Raw genomic sequence first — 13,847 nt, 5'->3', positions numbered from 1 at the left:
CCCTTTTTCATAATGAAAAGTGTTTCCTTTGGGGGAAGAAAAAGACAAATCATTAAGCAGAATAGATTTCACTTTTAACTCTCTGTTGCTAAACAAGCTCGTTGCTTGGTGACAGATGGTTTCAGTACCTCTCCCAGGGGGTTGAACTGCAGGTTTGTCAGGCCCTAGAGGGGAAACCTAAACTCCAAGAAAGACTCTTAACATCCCATTGAACCACCCAAACCATTCATGATACAATTGTATAGAAATTCACCCTTGCTGGTTCCTGTCATTGTCAAACAAGGGAAAGGGTTTCTGCAGTGGATATTGGCAAGTATCCCTGACATGATTCAGAAAAATTTTAACACTAGGGACAGCCCTCAAAGATACCAGATGTACTCATCTTGACCCGTCCCCTACCAGACACAAGGAAAGCAAAATAGTTGACAAAAACAGAAATGAAAATTTTCCATTTTGTCCAACCTCAAAAACACAAAGGACAATAGCAACACGGTGACAAAACCATGACTACATTCAGCAAGCAAAACCACTTCTCCAGTGCTTTACACTAAAATCACGTATCCCTACTGAAATCATTTCTCGGCCAAGAGGCCTTCCCTAACTAACCTTGCGTCCCCACACAATTTGACCTCTCTTCAGAGTCATTATGCACTTGGTCTGTACCCCTTAACCAAGACAATACTCACATCACCTCCAACAACCTAGCACTTACGTATCCTGATAATCTGACAATTCTCCTTTGTGTAATTTATTTTAACGTCTGCTTCCCCATCTAGATGTAAGTTCCTTGTGGGCAGGGACTGTGTATTCCGACTCCATTGTACTGTTTTCTCCCAAATGCTTGGTACAGTGCTCTTCCCAGAGTAGACGCTCAATAAATACCATTGATTGATCGATCATGTGATTCACAGATAAAAAAAAATGATCAGTAGCAGACAGAAGTAGCTGAAAAGGGAGACACAGAATAAAGACAGAAGAAGGGCAGGGAATGCATCTGCTAATTCTGTGTATTGTCCCAACCACTTGGTTCAGTGCTCTGTACATAATAAACACTCAGTGAATATCACAGATTGATGGATATTTTGAAGATAAAAAAGAAATATATTTTACAGATATTTAGCTTAGGTCAGATAAACAATGAGACAAGCACAAAAGAGCCATCATTCTCTAGTTGCTCAAAGCTAAAGAGAAGGCTTGTAAATTACCGTGGTGGAGAGATTGTGCCTCACAGAGGAACACAGTACTAAGTACCAGTAGTAATGCATATTAAGCATCCACTGTGTGCTAAGCTCTGTACTAAGCCCTGGGAAAAAGAACCCAGATTAAAATTAAGCATGGTATCTGGTTCTCACAGGGCTCATAATCCAAGAATAAAGGGGAAAGCACTGATGACAGTTACACAGGGAAAGATGAAACAGGAAAACTCAGAAAAACAGCACAACAGGGCAGAGACAAGAATCAACACATTAGAAATTGCAGTTACATGCAGTTTCACACTCAGAATACAGGTGAGTGAGATTCCTTAAAATCACTGGAGCTGCTACAATAGCTGATCCAAATCCTGTGTTTTAAAAGTACTGCAGGCCTCATGTTGTAGAGAGCAGGGAGGGGCCCGTTAACAGAGGGGATTGCTGCTGCTGTGTCTTCCAGAGGGCTAGGCTATCATTCAGGAATCAGGATATGGTTAGGAAAAATCTAGAACTCTGAGATGAAGAGCACAAGCCTTGCGGGACTTTTAGAAACCAAAAAAGAGGAGATATTGGATTGGATTCTAGGGAGCCGACTGAGATTGCGTAATGTGGTTTTGTCCACTGCTTAGGGGTGTGGGCTCCACAAGCTTCTCTATAAGGGTCAACTAGATTTTGGCTGCTACTGGTGCTAAAATTTTCGGCTTCATGACAATCCCATTCCAAAAGGTTTGGTAACTCCTATCTTATGTCCCAAGTCAGTGCCGTTGGCTCCAAAACACAAACTTGGATTTGTGACAAAAACGCAATGAGCCTCAGGTATAGCTTCCTTGTAGGAGCTTCTTGATTCGTCCAAGGATCCCCGTGACTGAGAGCTGGAGCTTGGAGGTGCTAGCCAGCCTGCCTGCCTGCTATCCTGCCTAAGAGATTTGAGACTATGCAAATTAACCTGGGAAAGACTCTTGGATTGGAAAAACCTGATACTCCCTCTGTCAATCAGGTTGTCATTCAGGGCTTCTGTCAAATGGGGTTCCTGGAAGAGGTTTAGATCAATCTGTAGTAGTTACTGAGTATGTACTCTGTGCTGGGCATATATTAAGTGGTTGGGAAAGTACAATACAATTAGTAGATATGATCCCTGTCCCTAAGGATTTTATAATCTACAGGTAGTTTTTTGGAAAATGTAGGCATCATGCATCTGGCTCTGAATCTTCATGAAGTCAGTCCTGATGGAAACATTAGATTCTACTGAAAATGATCTCTCTCTGCACTCTGCTTTGTCTGAATCTGACCAGCTCAGGAGAAATTTCTCTTGAGCTCTAGAGATTATAATGAAGAGAACCTAGATGCTCTTTGCATCAACAATCAATAATGCTGTGGGTCTGTGGAGTTTGCTTGAAGGTAGACTTCTTCAAATAATAATAATAATAATAATAATGGTATTTGTTAAGCGCTTACTATGTGCCAATCACTCTTCTAAGCACTGGGGGACATACAAGGTAATCAGGTTGTCCACGTGGGGCTCACCATCTTAATCCCCATTTTACAGATGAGGTAACTGAGGCTCAGAGAAGTTAAGTGACTTGCCCAAAGTCAAACAGCTGATAAATTGGCTGAGCTGGGATTAGAACCCATGATCTCTGACTCCCAAGCCTCTGCTATTTCCATTAAGCCATGCTACTTCTCTAATTATAATAGTAACAATGATGATATTATTTATGTTCTTTTCTCTATGCCAAGAACTGTACTAAGCACTACGGTAAATATAAGAGAAATGGGTCAGATGCAGTACCTGTCCCATATTGGGCTCCCAGACTAAGTAGGAGGGAGAGCAGGTATTGAATCTCCACTTTACAGATGAAGAAACTAAGGCCCAGAGAAGTTAAGGGATTTGCCCAAGGTCACATAGCAAGCAAATGGTAGAGTTGGGATTAAAACCCAGGTCCCCCCAATCCCAGGCCCATGCTCTTTTTTCATTAGGTTTCATCAACTAGCCAAATCCAATGACCTCTGCTACAGCCTCATCCTTCTTGACCTCTCAGCTGCCTCTGATCCACTTATCCAACCTCAGCTTCACTGACACTGTCTTCTCCTGGTTCTCCTCATCTCTCTGGCAACTCATTCTCAGCTCCTCCTCTGCCTCCCACCCCCTAACTATGGAGTCCCTCAAGATTCAGTTCTGGGTCCCCTTCTATTCTCCATCCACACCCACTCCTTTGGGGAACTCATTCATTCCCATGACTTCACTTACCATCTCTGCGGATGATTCTACATCTACATCTCCAATCCTGATCCCTCTCTTCAATCTCTCAACTCCTGCCTTCAAGACATCTCTACTTGGATGTCCCACTGACACCTCAAACTTAACATGTCCAAAACAGAACTCCTTAAATTCTCACCCAAATTCTGTCCTCCCCTAACTTTCCTGTCACTGTAGGCAGCACCACCATCATTCCTGTAACCTTGGCATCATTTTTGTCTCATCACTCTTATTCAACCATTAAATCCTGTCAGTTGGACTTTCACAACATCGCTGAAATCCACACTTTCCTCTCCATCCAAACTGCTAACATGTTAATGCAAGCACTTATCCTATTCCAACTTGATACTGTATCAGCCGCCTTGCTGACCTCCCTGCCTCCTGTCTTGCATTCCATTCACATCCTTACTTCACTCTGCTGCTCAGATCATTTTTCTACAAAACAGTTCAGTCCACATTTCTCCACTCCTCAAGAACCTCCAGTGGATGCCCACCTACCTCTACATCAACAGAAACTTCTTACAGTTGGTTTTATGATTCAGTTGTTTTTATTGAGTGCTTACTGTGTGCAGAGCACTGTATTAATATAACACTAAAAAGACACATTTCCAGCCCAAGACGAGCTTAAGCACTCAATCACCTTGCCCACTTCTATCTTACCTCGCTATTCACCCAGGCTGCACTCTTCACTCCTCTAACGCTAACCTACTCTGTCTCAATCTTGTCGATCTCACCAACCTCTCATCCACATCCTGCCTCTGTCCTGGAACACCCTCCCTCTTCATACCCAAAAGATGATTATTCTCCCTACCTTCAAAGCCTCAATGAAGGCATATTTCCTCTGAGAGGTCTTCCCTCACTAAGACCTCATTTCCTATACTCCCACTCCCTTCTGTGTTACCCTTATTGCTCCCTTCATTAACTTCTCCCTCATCCCCAAAGCACTTATGCATATATCCTTAATTTATGCATTTATATTAATGTCTGTTTACCTCCCCAAGCTTATTGTGGACAGGGAAAGTGTCGACCAACATTGTTATACTGTACTCTTCCAAATGCTTATTACAGTGACCTGCACACAGTAAGTACTCAATCAATAGTACTGATTGGGCCACATTACTTCTCGTGCACACACAAACTACAGGAGGAACAGTGGATCCTGGAGATCAAAGATGGTTCTCTGGCAAGATGTTGCCTTAGTGGATGATTTGCAACACCTTGTTGAGGCAGGGGGAGGAGCTCAGGGTGGCTTGGACTTGGTGACATTTGTCTGAATTGTGAACTGAGGTCAGAGTGGGCTGTGAATGTGTAAGAGTTAATATATGGGAAAGACTGCTTCTTCTCTAACAGCCTCAGGTGATATGGGACAGATTGCTGGTGAAGAGTAATGAAGTATCACCGCACAATGAGGATCAGCACAGCCAAGGCAATTCAAAGCACAGGAACTGGAAGCTGATTTCAAAAGAGCTGCATCTGCCCTGGATTCCTGGAAGGCAAAGAAGCTTCTTGAGAGGGCAGTAGAGAAGCAGCATGGCCTAGTGGATAGAACATGGGCCTGGGAGTCAGAAAGATCTGGGTTCTAATTCCAGCTCAGCCACTTGTCCACTGTGTGTCCTTGGACAAGTCACTTCCCATCTCTATGCCTCAGTTACCTCATCAGTATAATGAGGATTATACTCACTAGGACAGGAACCATGTCCAATCTGAGTAGTTTGTTTCTACCCCAGAGTTTAGTACAATGACTGGCACATAGTGCGTGCTTAACAAATTCCATAAAAAGTAGACCTTTTTTTTTAGGATGAAATATCACCTTTATAAAACTGGCCAATTAATGGGTGCCCATGATGGCTAGAAACTGCAAATGTGAAATCAGAGATTGAGTCTGGAATGGAGGGCAAGTATTGTGGGTGCAGGGAGGAGTGACTGGGTAGTTTGTCCCCTGTCTCACAGGTCATTTTTTAACCTTTTCATTTAGGAAGTTGGTGCAGAATGTGATTTACATGAACTGCTCCATCATTTTTTTATAAGGTGTTCCTGAAACGAGCTAGGGAGCTCAATTTGTTTGCTCCCGGACATAGAGCATGGGTCTGGGAGTCAGAAGGACCTGGGTTGATTAATTAATCACATGTCTGCTGTGTGACCTTGGGCAAGTCACTTCACTTCTCTGTGTCTCAGTTACCATATCTGTAAAATGGGGATTAAGACTGTGAGCCCCATGTGAGACAGGGACTATGTCCAAACTGAATAGCTTGTATCTCCCCAGGGCTTAGAACAGTGCTAGACAGATAGTAAGGGCTTAACAATTGCCAACCTTATTCTTATTGTCCACTGGAAATTCTAGGTCCACAGCCAGTTTCTTCTACCCTTTAGCCTTGTTGAACCTTCAGAAACTGTATTTAACCCCTCATGTCCTCAGCCTACAAATCTTGAAGAGTTTGAGGATCCCCCATAGTGCTCTGGGGCAGTTAGGGATGGCCAGTGGGCCTCCTGCTTGTCTACGGCCCTCCCACCAGCCTCCCAGGTGTACTCTCTGATGAGGACTGAGAGTCACTGCCCATTCAAAGCTGAGAGGCATCCTACACTCTGTAGCTATGGGTGGGAGGAGGAACTGTAGCTTTCCCTGTAAACTTAAAATCATTCCTCGGGATTTTCCTCACAGAATCACCACCTGAGTAAAAATCTGTCCTGAAAATCCTTCAACTTGACCAAACAATCCTGGAAAAATTGGTCCCATCACCATGGGCCAAGTAGAATAATAATGTAGTTTGCACATCTAGCTACCGAGAAACCTGTGCTCCTGATTGTTGAATAGCTCAAAAATGTAGCCAGAGCAGGTGCATATTTTCTTTAAAAGCTCTTCTTCTGTCCTTCTCAATTCCCTAGTAACCCATGCATTATATTCATGTGCACCAGCAGGCCAGAGATTTTATATTTTGGAGGCTAGATTGGTCCCCGCATCAAAAACAAAGGAGGAAATTCCATGAAGTTTGGTAGTCACTTCAGTTTGGTGTGCCCCAAAAGGCACAGAGACAGAAGTCACAACATTGTTACGATTTTTGTGACACGTCTCCACTTCAGTCTGGGGAACCCCTATGAGAACAGAAATGGCACTATGTATGGAAAAGGAAGCCAGAATAGGACATTAGAACCTCTTCTCCATGGATAAAGATTCCAGTCTGGTCCTCTGTAGGAATCTCTGATTGAATGATTGAACCCCAGACCTCTGGTAGTCAGGAGAGAATCCTCTCCCCTTTCTTCCCAAGTCTATCCAATGACTTTATGACTTGAGCAAAATAGTTCCAATTGCTTTCCCGGCTTCCACTTACCCCTTTGAAGACTTTCCTGGACTACTGAATTGAGGAGGAGAAGCAGAAAAAGCTTTCCTGAGGGTTTTGCTATCCGCTATCTGTGACTAACTGGTGGTTTCTCACCTCCCTGAGACTTCCCTTACATGACTCCTGAAAATCTGGACCTGGCTAGAGAGATCTGGGGAATTTCATAATGATCCAAAAACATTGTCAGCACTGGGAGGCCCACCAGACTCCCTGGACCACAAGGAACTTCAGGGCCAGTTGCTGGATCCCTGGGGAAGAATCAGGATTCCCAGGTGAAAAGGGAAGGAGGCTGGGGAGGGTTTGTGGAGTGTCAGATAATCCCCTCAAATGCTCATTCTGGGGCATTGGAAACATTCATTCATTCATTCAATCGTATTTATTGAGCACTTGCTGAGTGCAGAGCACTAGTGTGGCCTAGTAAATAGAGCAAGGGCCTGGGAATCAGAGGGATCTGGGTTCTAATCCAGGCTTTGCCTCATATCTGCTGTATAACCTTAGGCAAGTCACTTAGCTTCTCTATGCCTCAGTTTCCTCATCTGTAAAATGAGGATTAAGACTGTGATCCCCACTGGGGAGAGAGACTGTGTCCAACCCTATTTGCTTGTATCCACCCCTGCGCTTAGAAGAGTGCTTGAAAAAGTGCTTAACAAATACCACAGTTATTATTATTATCAGCATTAGTAGCTTGGACTCTGGCAGTGCTATTCCCAGAGTGGGCAGTATGATGGCATCAAGACACAATTACCCCATTCACCTCCATGTGGGGCTGTTTTGGGTTTCAAACATTTCTGGGTCACCTTAGTGAATGCACTGCATTGAATTGCACTGGAGAGTCAGGTAAGAGAGTTTAAAATCTCCCCATGCACATAGTAAAGGGGTTTGGCATTCTGAAACACCCCCTCATCTAACCATTCTAGGAGAAAGAAAAAATACAGCAAAAACAGATGGTTAACTCATCAAACAACCAAAGCTTCCATAGTCCAGAAATCAGAATCCAGAATGCACAAATCTCAGTGGAATGTTTGACCACTGAACTCCCCAGCCCCATTAAAATTAAGTCTGATTATTTTGGCAGAAGGCAGTTGCTTCCCTAAGTCACAGCTAGAAGCAGGATTTTATTTTTCTTTAGGAAATCTCTCTGTCCATTACAGCCCTTCTGACGTATGAATAGGGTCCATTTTGCCTGGCGGTGACTTCCTTAATAGTTGCCTTGTCTTTGCATGTTGGTAAATACCATTGTTTTGTTGAGTCTCATGGTGAAAAATATCTGCAGCAGAATTTGGAAAAATGACTATCTCCTCAGGATCCTTTTTGTTGTAGGTGATGACATCGGAGTGATCTTCATGATCTGTAAATGCTGTGATAGCGTGGACGAAGCCAAACTATTATTTAATGTTATGGTGAAGCCCTTGGATTGGCAAAATCCATCTAGGACAGCACCTCTTCTGTTCTGCCAAGCTGCACCCTATGGCACAAAGTCCTTAACTTAATTTGGCTGTCACAGAGTAGTTACTCTAACTCTCACTTTTGTCTGGATCATGAGTTCCCGGGGGATGTGATGGATGGGGTACTTGTTTTGTTGTAGCTAGTACACTGTCTTTGAGTCAGCTTCATCAATTAGCCATTATTATGTTTGTCGCTGCTAACAGTTTTTAAGTGTTCTTTGTTCCTTTTCCCTGCAACAGAGTTGGTTCTGTCCAGGATCAGGGCCGAGGATGGGAGGGGGTGGTATGTGGGATAGGGAGAGGAGATATCCTCAGGTGGAAAGATACCTACGCTCTTATTAGCCCTCCAGCTCCCAACTCTCTTGTCTCCACACTTCTCCAGCTCCCCAGAAGAGAAAGGAGATAGTTGGGAAGGAAACCAAAGAGCAAGGAGCCTAAAGATGTGGGGTAGGGACACATGGCCCCTGGTTACACCCTAAAACCATCCTTTGGCTAGCCAAAGGCTACTCAAATATTCCTGAAGGTCACACAGTGAAATGCACCTAATCATCACTCTAACCAAGCACCAGTTCTTGCTCTGTCCTCTGTGGTCGATCCCACATTATCAAGGAATCTTATTCATTTCAGACCTTGTGGATCCAGGGGTCTAGAGAACAGGGTCAAATACTGTGTTTTCTGAAAGAAGGAAACCAAAATCCCTTGAAAAACTGTCAAAAATTAGGACTGAGAGGCTCCAAAACTCTAAAATAGAGAGAAAATAGAAATTTAAACATCCTCCATGGTAAAAAAAAAAATAGCTCCAAAAGGATCCCCCTATGAAGGAAGGGTGGGTTCAAGGTTAGGCTCTGACAGTGCAAAATACTGGCAGACAGAGGTCTCTTGGGTCTGAATTTCAGAAAGATCTTATTGACGCCTTCTGAGTTCTTTGCCAATGAAAGAGCTATTTTCTCCAATAAAGACTGCTAAATCCTGCCCCCTGCTGTGAAATTGTAGGCCCAGACTATACTTTTTGTTAATGGTATTTCTTAAACACTTACTGTGTGTCAGGCACTGTAGCAAATGCTGGGGTGGAGAGAGATAATAAGGTTGGACACAGTCCATGTTTCTCATGGGGCTCATAGTCTTAATCTCCATTTTACAGTTGAGGTAAAATCACAGGGCAGACAAGTGGAGGAGCAGGGATTAGAACCCAGGTCCTCTGACTCCCAGACGCATGCTCAACAGAACCCTTCATATTCCCACCTAAACCATGTCAACCCCCTGACTTTCCCATCACTGTAGATGGCACCAACCATCATCTCTGTCTCACAAGCCTGGAACCTTATTGTTATCCATGATTTGTGTCTCATTCAACCCACATATTCAATCTGTCACCAAATCACTTTGGTTCGACCCTCAAAATATTGCTGAAATCTGACCTTTCCTCTCTGTCTAAACTGCTATCTTCTTAACCCAGGCACTTAGTCTATCCTGCTCTGTTTCCTGCATCAGCCTCCTTGCTGACCTTCCTGACTCCTGTCTCTTCCCATTTCATTCCATACTTCACTCTGCAGGTTCTAGTCACAGCTCTACCACTTGTCTGCTATGTGATCATGGGCAAGTCACTTAATTTCACAGTGGCTCAGCTACTTCATCAGTAAAATGTGGATTGACTGTGATCTTAAAGGTGTGGGACAGAGGACTGTATCCAACGCAATCTTGTAACTACCCCAGGACCTAGTACGATGCCTGGCATATAACAAGGGCTTTACAATACCATAAAATCCTGATAAGGGGTATAAGAGGCACTTTTGAAAGCAGGGTGAATAGTTGACATTTGTGGGCAGGGAGGGAAGAAGGGAGGGGGCAAAAACTTTGATAAGGTGCAAAAGGATGGCATTTGAGTCACAGGTCTCCACAGGCTTAGGGCCTGTCTACCTGGAGACAGCTGCAAAATATGCTCAGGAAGATTACAAGCATATAAACTATTGCTCTTTATTTGGGGAGATATTCTCTTCCGTTGAAGTCTTTCAATATTTTCACACCTAGGGTGACATTTACTGATACTGTCATCGTCTGGGCTATTAGGTGGCCAAACAACAGCCACAATTATGATGCCCAGAATGAATCTGGACTGGGTCTTTTTGTTCAAGTTCACAGAGAGCACCAGCCCTGAATAATAATGGTGACCAGACCCCTCCCAGCCTTCCGTGGAAAGATACCTACCCTCTGATTAGCACCGGTGGTGGAAGGATACTTAACTTCGGACTAGCACCAATGATAGTGAAAAATCTTTCTCCTGACTTCAGCTTCTTGAGGATTAGGCAACATATCTATTGCATCAGGTCATGTGCTGACGAACAGAACTTCACAAACCAGAGCAGTAAACCAAAAAAAACCTTTCAAAGGAGTTGACATGCCACAAAGGAAGGCATCTTGCTTTGATTCCCTGTAAGCCACAGACACAGGGTTTGGTCTCACCCAAGCAGCTATATGCCATTTGAAGGAATTGGCGTGCTCCTCTAGCTGCTGCTGTTCCCACCCCAAGCCGCAAAATGCTTCTTCCATTTCAAATGCCATTTCCTCCTTGATGAGAAAAACAGACCTCTGAGTTGCTGCCCAACTGGGCTGAGGTCTAATCTGACACTATGTGGACATACCCAAGTATGGAAAACATAAATGCCGACTTCAGATCAAATGACTCAATTATAATGGAGGAGGTACTCCTTGTTCTGCATTCTGCTGGGGCTTGGAGGTTGTTTCTCTTTTGTGGCTCTGTTGAAATACTATCAATGGGAAATAAACAAAGAGAGCTGGGCATTTTGCAAACCAGCAGAAAATACATCAAATACAGTTGTTCATTTTCTTATTATAACCAACTGTACAAATGCTTTGTTCTAAAGGCAAAGAGAATACCACTGTGGGATTATCAAGCAGACAGAATGATTGTGCAGTTAAAAACTCAACAAAGTGGGGTCTCACTTAAACACTAAGAAGCTCACCTGTTAAAGGCACAACTCAATAGGTCCTTGGGGTTACATCTGAAACCTTCACCTTAAGAATGTAAGTCCCACAAAGATACAATCCCGTGTCCTTGATCCCAGCCTGTTTTACCCCACTGAATGCCTGTGGTCCTCACCTACTGGACAGCCATGCTTCCCCTCATTAACCCATGCTGGACTCCTTTATGTCATCCCCACTCTCGATCCTTTCCTGCCCTGCTCCACAGAGACAGGGAGAGCATTAGGACAAGCAACCCATTGGTGTCACAATTGCAGACGGTTGGGAAGGTGGGGTTAGCTGCTGCTGTAGTGGCTGTAGCTGTCAGATTCCGAACCGTGAGTAACCAAACTTCTGCTTCTTTAGCCTCAGGACCCTATGTTACCTGTGCCCTCCTAGGGATAGGGGTCTGGGTCATAGAGGTGAGCCCTGTGGTATTTCTACCATGCCTCAGGACATCCTCAGCCTGACCTGGGGGTTCTCCCAGACCATCAGCTCCTTCTCCTCAGCAAGAATCCACAGTCTGGGTTGAGCTCTGCGAGGTGAGGAAGGAGATTCAATTCAAGCTGGATTGTGATATCCAGGGACTGAGGTTGGCCCAGTAGCACAGAAGGGACTCCCAGCTGCCACAGACATGCAGCTAATGATGCCTCTCCCTGCCTCCTGTTCCCTCTTGCCTGCGACTTACTTCAAGGACTGGAGCCACTGCATCTTCAGCGTGCCCGTGTGCTGTTCAGTAGGTATCTCCATGCCCGCACAACAACACCTCCCCTCACCCCCCACATGAGCAGTGTGGTCTAATGGTTAGAGCAAGGGCCTGAGTTTCAGAAGGACCTGGATTCTAATTCCAGTTCTACAGCTTTTCTGTTGTGTACCCTTGGGCAAGTCACTTAACTTCTTTGTGCCTCCATTATCTCAACTGTAAAATGGGGATTAAGACGGAGATCCCCATGTGGGACAGAAACTATGACCAACCTGATTCCCTTGTATCCACCTCAGCGCTTAGAACAATGCTTGGCACATAGCACTGAACAAATACCACATTTATTATTATTCTTATTACAAGTCCCAGAGCCTGACTCAACTGTCAGGCTGGCTTGAGTGGCCCAGGACCATTGCCTTTTCCCACATACAGCCTCCAATGCTGAGATGCCATGGTACGTCCCTCAGTCCCAGCCCTGGGGTTCAACCTGTGGTGGCTTCTGGGGCCACTGTCCCTCAGGACACTTCCAATCTCCACCCTATTGCCACTTGAGATTGACCCTAGAGCCTTGTTTTTCCCGATGTCTTGGTATTTTGGAGGTGCCCCTTCCCCTCCGAGGCCAAGTGGCTCAAAGATGGTAGAATGGGCCATGAGGTGGAGATCAGTGGACCACTGAAGGAGGGACTAAGAAAGATGAATTGGTACCATTGGAAAGCTCACGTCCTCCACGAGGCCTTCCCAGACTAAGCCCCCCTCTTTCCTCTGCTCCCCCCTTCCTTCCCAACCCCCCGACTCACTCCCTCTGCTTTATTCCCTCCCTGCCCCACAGCACTTGAGTATATATGTGCATATTTTTAATTATAATTCTATTTATTTTTATTAATGATGTGTATATAACTATAATTTTTTTCGGTTATAATAATGCTACTGATGCCTGTTTCCTTGTTTCAATGTCTTCCCTCTTCTAGAGCCGTTGTGGGCAGGGATTGTCTCTATCTGTTGCTGAATTGTACTTCCCAAATGCTTAGTACACTACTCTGCATACAGTAAGTGCTCAATAAATACAATTGAATGAATGAATGAGTGAATGAAACCAAGGGTTACCAACTCCTCCAAGAGGCCTTCCCAGACTGAGCTCCTCTTCCCCCTCTACTCCCTCTGCCATCCCCCCTTTACCTCTCCGCAGCTAAAGCCTCATTTTCCCCTTTTCCCTCTGCTCCTCCACCTCTCCCTTCCCATCCCCACAGCACTGTACTCGTCCGCTCAACTGTATATATTTTCGTTACCCTATTTATTTTGTTAATGAATTGTACATCGCCTTGATTCTATTTAGTTGCCATTGTTTTTACGAGATGTTCTTCCCCTTGACGCTGTTTAGTGCCATTGTTCTTGTCTGTCCGTCTCCCCCGATTAGACTGTAAGCCCGTCAAACGGCAGGGACTGTCTCTATCTGTTGCCGACTTGTTCATCCCAAGCGCTTAGTACAGTGCTCTGCACATAGTAAGCGCTCAATAAATACTATTGAATGAATGAATTGAATGAACTTCTTGCTCGATATCAAGGAGAAGCCCTAGAACCTGACTGACAGCAGGCTTACTAATGAGGGTTCACTCCCATGGGAGCATCTTCGAGAGGGCCAGTGGGAGCTGCCTGTGTCAGCTAGGGGAGGTCTTATACAAATGAAAGGATATCTTTAAACTCCACCCATTTAAGCAGTAGTTGGCCCAGTGGTTACTTGCTGAGACCTCCTGGGAGAGAGTGGGATTAAAGTTGCCTGAACTTGGAGCAACTGTTGTCTCTGTGTTCAGTATTTCTTCACTTCTTTGGCAGTGGGAGGACCTCACTATTTTTATTTTTTTTTTACTTTTTTGCCTTTTCCCTTGGTTTTTACATCATTTTAGGGTTTTTGTGGTTTAATTTCCCTTTATGTGTCTGTCT

This window comes from Ornithorhynchus anatinus, chromosome 21, assembly GCF_004115215.2.
Source record: "Ornithorhynchus anatinus isolate Pmale09 chromosome 21, mOrnAna1.pri.v4, whole genome shotgun sequence".
NCBI classification, from domain to species: Eukaryota; Metazoa; Chordata; class Mammalia; order Monotremata; family Ornithorhynchidae; genus Ornithorhynchus; species Ornithorhynchus anatinus.
This window is presented reverse-complemented; position numbering follows the sequence as displayed.